We start from the raw sequence: 5,874 nt of genomic DNA on the forward strand, positions 1-5,874 counted from the left end.
GGGAGTCGCCACCAATCTTTTTTATCTAGGTGTGATTGGTCACCTATTAACCCGATTCTTAATCGACGAAGTCCTAAATTAATTTTAGGTCCGTCGAAAGAACGAGAACTGGTCCACGTTTTAGAGATGGGTTCGGGAGTGCGGTTACGCACGGAGAAGGGTTAGCACCTCCGTGACGCCGGTTCTACGAACGGTACCATTCAATCTTAAGTTATCTTAATATAGCCTTTTCTTAGTTTAATCCCTATTTCATTAATTAAATTTTTTATTGAATTGTCAGACTGAGTTATTCACTTGGTCTTACGTATGCATATGATGCAAGCGTAGAATGATGTCGTGACTTGTTTATTTTAAATGACGGAGTCGGGAATCTTTTATTGGAAAATTATTCGAAGACTATCCCAACGCTTTGGTGAAGTCTCGAAATTCTCCTCACCTAGAGATATCCCCGGAAGAACTCGTCTCTACGAGCTCCTCGGGGAAATCCCATCATCGGGATTCCCGCGCCATTTGCAAAATATGAGTGGCATGCAATGACAGTGTAAAATGATGGTATCTATATGCACGCGTTTATTGATTGTTTAAAAAATTTTTGTTATTTATTTATTATTTATTATTTATTATTTTTATATATACTTTATTTTTTGGTTATTTAAATCCATATTTGTTGTTGGTCAATTTTTTACTTGATTTCAAAGCTTATCTAATAAATAATTAATTAATTTTTAAACGATTAATTTAACTTTGTTTAGTAATATTTATTTGAATTAACAAAATCTTTCTACATATATTATTTTCTAATAATGACTATTTGGCTTAATGGGTTTTGAAATTTAGAGTTCAGATTTATCCCGACGCTTCGGTAAAAATCTGTCTCTAACTTCGCACCCGAAAATATCCACCGGAAAGAGGCAACTCTTTACCTCCTTTTTGGTGGTAATGCTCAAATATATGTTCCAATTATATTATTTATTATTATTATTTATTTATTTTTCTTAAATATATTTTTTCTTATTTATTATTTTATAAATACATTTATAATTTTTGTAAAAACTATATTGAATGTTAATAAAATTAATACTAATAATATAATAACTCAAATAATATAAAATACAAAACTTACCTAATTTTGAATCCGACGAAATCCAGGTGAATTCAAGAGCCCACACTTTTTTCTTGTCTTGTTTCTTGGTCAACTTGCATTGTCTTCTTTTTTATTTTCCTTTTCTTTCTTTTTTTCCTTTTTTTCCCTTTCTTTCCTTTCTTTCCTTTCTTTCTCTTTTTTTCTCTTTCTCTTTCTTTTCTTCTCCCTCCCCGCGGGTCCCCCTTCTCTTTTTTCTTTTTCTTCTTCCTTCCTTTCTTTCTCTTTCTCCTTCTTCTCCCGTTGGCTTCTTCTTTCTTTCTTTCTTTCTCCTTCTCTTTCTCTCCTTTCTCCCCGCGGGTCCCCCTTCTCTTTTTTCTTCTTCTTCTTTCTTCCTTTCTTTCTCCTTCTCCTTCTTCTCCCCGTTGGCTTCTTCTTTCTTTTTTCCTCCTTTGCCGACCTCTTGCCTCTCTCTCTCTTCTTCTTCTCTCTTTTTTTTGCTTGCTTTTTTTTGTTTTTTTTTGTTCTTTTTCTGTGGCTAACTGCTGGTGATTTTTTTTTTTTGTGTTGTCTCCTCTGGTCTGTGTCTTTTTAAAGAGCCGGGTTGTCCAAAAATTTGGACAACCCGGCGAGGGGGGGGTTCTGGCACCAGGGAGTTAGTGGCCAGAACCCCTGGTGCGTGGTGGTTGGGGACTTGATGGGAAATGATGGTGAAGGGATGGTGAGGGGATGGTTTAGGGTGTCTACATTGGTTAAGGTTGCACTTTTTCTCAATGCAGCCTTAACCTAAGACAGCATATTTTAAACTATGGCTACACTTTTTTATGCAATTGTAGACACCTTATTTTGTTTGGGGAGTCTATATAATTTTTAAAAAATATAAAAATAAAAAATATGACAATTAGAAAAATAACAAAAAAAAAAAAGAAAAGGATAGGTAAACATGAAAAGGTAAGGATATGTTTGCATCGATCCTAATCCTTGATGATTTAAAAAAGGAAAAAATGAAAAAGATTAAGTTAGATTGAATTAAAACTCAAGAAACCAATTCAAGAAGAAATACAAATACATTGGCTATAAATATACCCAATTCTCGTATCAAAAAGGGGAGGAGAAAAAAAAATACGAGAGAGATTGGCAAAGGAGAAAAAATAGTTTTTGGGTTTCTTGGGTTTCCAATTTTTCTAGATCTAGGAGAATCGGTTTAGTTTCTAAAGAAACTATTCTAATTAATTGGATGAGAGTATCAAACGGAGATTTCTTGTAAAATTTGGTAACATTCCGTTGTAGGTGAACGATGGCTAGCAAAGGTGGACAGTAGTTGGTACAGCAGCATAGTGATTTGTCGGTGACTAGATTCTAGGAAAGGAAAAGTCTTTTTTTCTTTTTGGAGAGAGAAGCTCTCTCTTAGAGAGAAAAGAAGAAGTCAAAAATAAAAGGAAGAAGGAAAGGGAAGTTTTTATATCAAAAGCAAAACAACGTCATTTTGCATCAACTAAGAGAGAGCTTAGTAGGCTAGATCTAATTAATTGACACACGCTTGGTATTTAAGCCCACGTGAACTCATTTGAGCAACTTTGACCTAATAGTTTGGTTTGTTCTTTGGATTTTTCAACCCTACTAGGTGAGTTTCTTTTTATTTTTTATAATTAATTTAATTAAATTTTTTTTAGCATTTGGATTAAGGTACCTTTGAACTATTTTTTAAAGTTAATTCTGATTTATGTTTTTTATTTATGTTTTTGTTTTTATTTTTATTTTTTGCATCATTTGAAAGTTAATACTTTACATATATTTATGGAAATCCTCTAATAATGGAATTTCAAGAAGTTATAAGTGATAATTTCTTGAAAATTTCTAAGTGAAGGATTTTTCTTGAATTCAACCATAAGTGTTAGAAATTTCAAATAATATTTCAATATCAAAGATTTGTTTTTTATTTTGAAAAAATAAAAATAAAATTGAACATTGAAATTATTATGGCTAAAAAAACATAATTAATTAGGTACCAACTAAATGGACGTTGTGAGGGTACTAATACCTTCCTCACACATAACTGTACTCCCAAACCTAAATCTATTTTGTAGACCAGAACCTATTTTTTAAATGAACCTAAGTCAAGCCTAGGACTTCATTAAGAAAAATAAATTCACTTAAGTGGTCAATCGCACCGAAACAAAAAAGATTGATGGCGACTCTTTTTACATTGAACTGTTGAGTTTCAAAATTCACACATTATGATAGCTTGACGACTCCGCTTTGCACTCGAGAGTCAAGCCAGTAGTTGGTTATGTGTTGTCTTAAAAGCCTCGTATTAACAATAGTTCAATGTTTAAGTTTATTTTCCCTTTTTGTGTATTTCTTTTCTTTATATGTTTGTAATATGCTTCTTCACACACTCACCATGCATACATGCATAAGCCTTCAACCCTGGCTTTATCCTTTTTAAGAGGAAGTAAAAGTAACCTGCTTTTGTGAGGTGATAACCTTCGTGTGGGCATGCAAAATACTTCTACTCATATTGAACCCTTTCCATTGGTAGCCTATAATGGGTGAGGATAGGGGTATCTTACTAGTCCAAAGTGAACAACAGTGAGAAACGATTTTGGAACCTTTAATGTTGTGTCCAACCCAAGCCTAGCATATAATGAACCTTATGGAACAGGTTTTAAGCCTTCCAACCTTATCACTTAGAAAATACCCAAAGATAGATACACATAATCTTGGTATTATTTGTATTTATGCTAACTTGTTTAATTTTTACACATGCATCATGCATCAATCATATAGGGATATCTTTCATATGTTGTTTTGTATGTATACTAACTTGTTTAATTTTTGTCAACCAAGCACTTGCATCATGAATCTATCATATACGGATATTTGCCACGTGACATATGACAAAAAGGGTTTTTGTTACGTCCATGGAACATCCAAGACCTTGTCTTGCCCTATATGAACAAGCTTTTAGTGTGAAAAACAATCTGAGGAAACTCAACAAAGGGAAGCTAATTGTCTAATGGAAGGTTATGTTTCTACTTTGCCTGATAGGGTTCATCTCGATCTTAAGAAAAATGATTCCATTGAATTGCTCAGTGTATGGGAGCAATGGAAGAAATCAAAACAAGAAAGTTTCGAAAAGAAATATGGGCATATTACATCACTCCTCCAAATTGATTCAAACAATTAGTTGCTTCGAGCGATAATTCAATTTTGGAACCCATTTTATTGGTGTTTCATTTTTAATGAGGTGCACATGACACCAACCACGAAAGAATATTCCACATTACTTGTCTTGCCTGTCTTAGATTCAATTAAGATATACTATAGGAAACGCAAGGTTAGTTGTCAGGCACTATTATTATTGTGTTAGGGGTTGTACAAGATGAACCCGCTCGTTAGCCAATGTATGGCTTGTATATACTATGTTAAGTATTGTGTATAAATTATGTGTCGAGGGGTTAATTTTTATGTATTTGAATTTAAATAAGTCATATTATGAATATGTTTGATGTTAAAACCGTTGGTTATCTATTGTGTGTTCTAGTTTGATTCGAATTTTCAAGGCCTGCTTGGGTCTCGTGAGCCTTTCTTGTTGGGCTCATGCACCGGTTAGGCTCCCCGACTTGGATCGTGACAATTAAGGCATGTTTATGTCTTAAAAACATCTCGGCATGCATGTTGCAAGACACAATCCTCAAATAAAAGTATTATTCTAATAATTATCTTATGAAAGGATAAGCATTTATATCAAAAGACATGATTTTTGAGCTACAATATAAAAAAATTAATTTTTTATATTCAAAATTTTAAATAGTAGTGCTTTTCAATTTTCTTATAACAATTTGATTTAGAGCTGTTGTTTTAATATGCTATTTTATCAAGAGACATAATATTTCACATAAAAATTACCTATAGTCTAATAGTCACACTACGTTAATTGATGTGACATAACCTTTCAATTGATGTGACTTTTCAATAATCACAATTTTTTATATGAAAAAACATAATTTTTAATTTACAACGTTTTATATAAAAAACATAATTTTTATTTTGAAAATGCACCAACAATAAGAATAAGAGATTCGAACACAACTGAGCTAATGGCTATCAAAGAAACCTTTACTTTATTCGCAGCCTTGAGGTGGTGTAATTTACATGGATTGATAGTCGAATCAGACTCAACCAATGCCATTCAATGGACGAATAATCCTTCACTTGCGTCATGGTGGATGAGAAGAATTCTGAACCATATTAGTTGCTTGAAGAACAAAGTGTAGAACTGGTCGGTGGTGCACGCACCCAGATCAACTAACCGCTTGACGGACCGCCTGGCTAAGGCGGGGTTGAACGGGTCTAGGAACTACTGCAGTTGCATAATTAATTACAAGCTCTGTATGAGATCTTCCCAGTGTGGTGATAGTGTATCTAGTTATCTTTGCTGCCGCTGATATTTTGATTAGGATTGTGGGTTGAGTTTGGGATGCAAATCCATGCGGTATCTTTATTATGGTGTGGAACCAGATGGTTCTGTTACAAGGTTCTATTAAATTGATTCTATGTAGATGTGAAGTATAGCCTAACGGGGAGTTTGAGGTAGGCTAAAGGGGCTACGTTGCAGTTGTGATATCATGAATGATGAGCTAACCACCTTTTGCCTGTGTGTGCTTACTCCACTGCAATAAAATTTCTTACTATTAAAAAAAAAAAAAACTTGTTTATTAGCTTATTGGTACTTGGGGTACCATTCTCCTCTGTCCAGAACAAAAAATGTGGCGCACTAAGTTTCAAAA

This window comes from Theobroma cacao, chromosome 8 (assembly GCF_053813885.1).
Source record: "Theobroma cacao isolate CCN51 chromosome 8, ASM5381388v1, whole genome shotgun sequence".
NCBI lineage: Eukaryota > Viridiplantae > Streptophyta > Magnoliopsida > Malvales > Malvaceae > Theobroma > Theobroma cacao.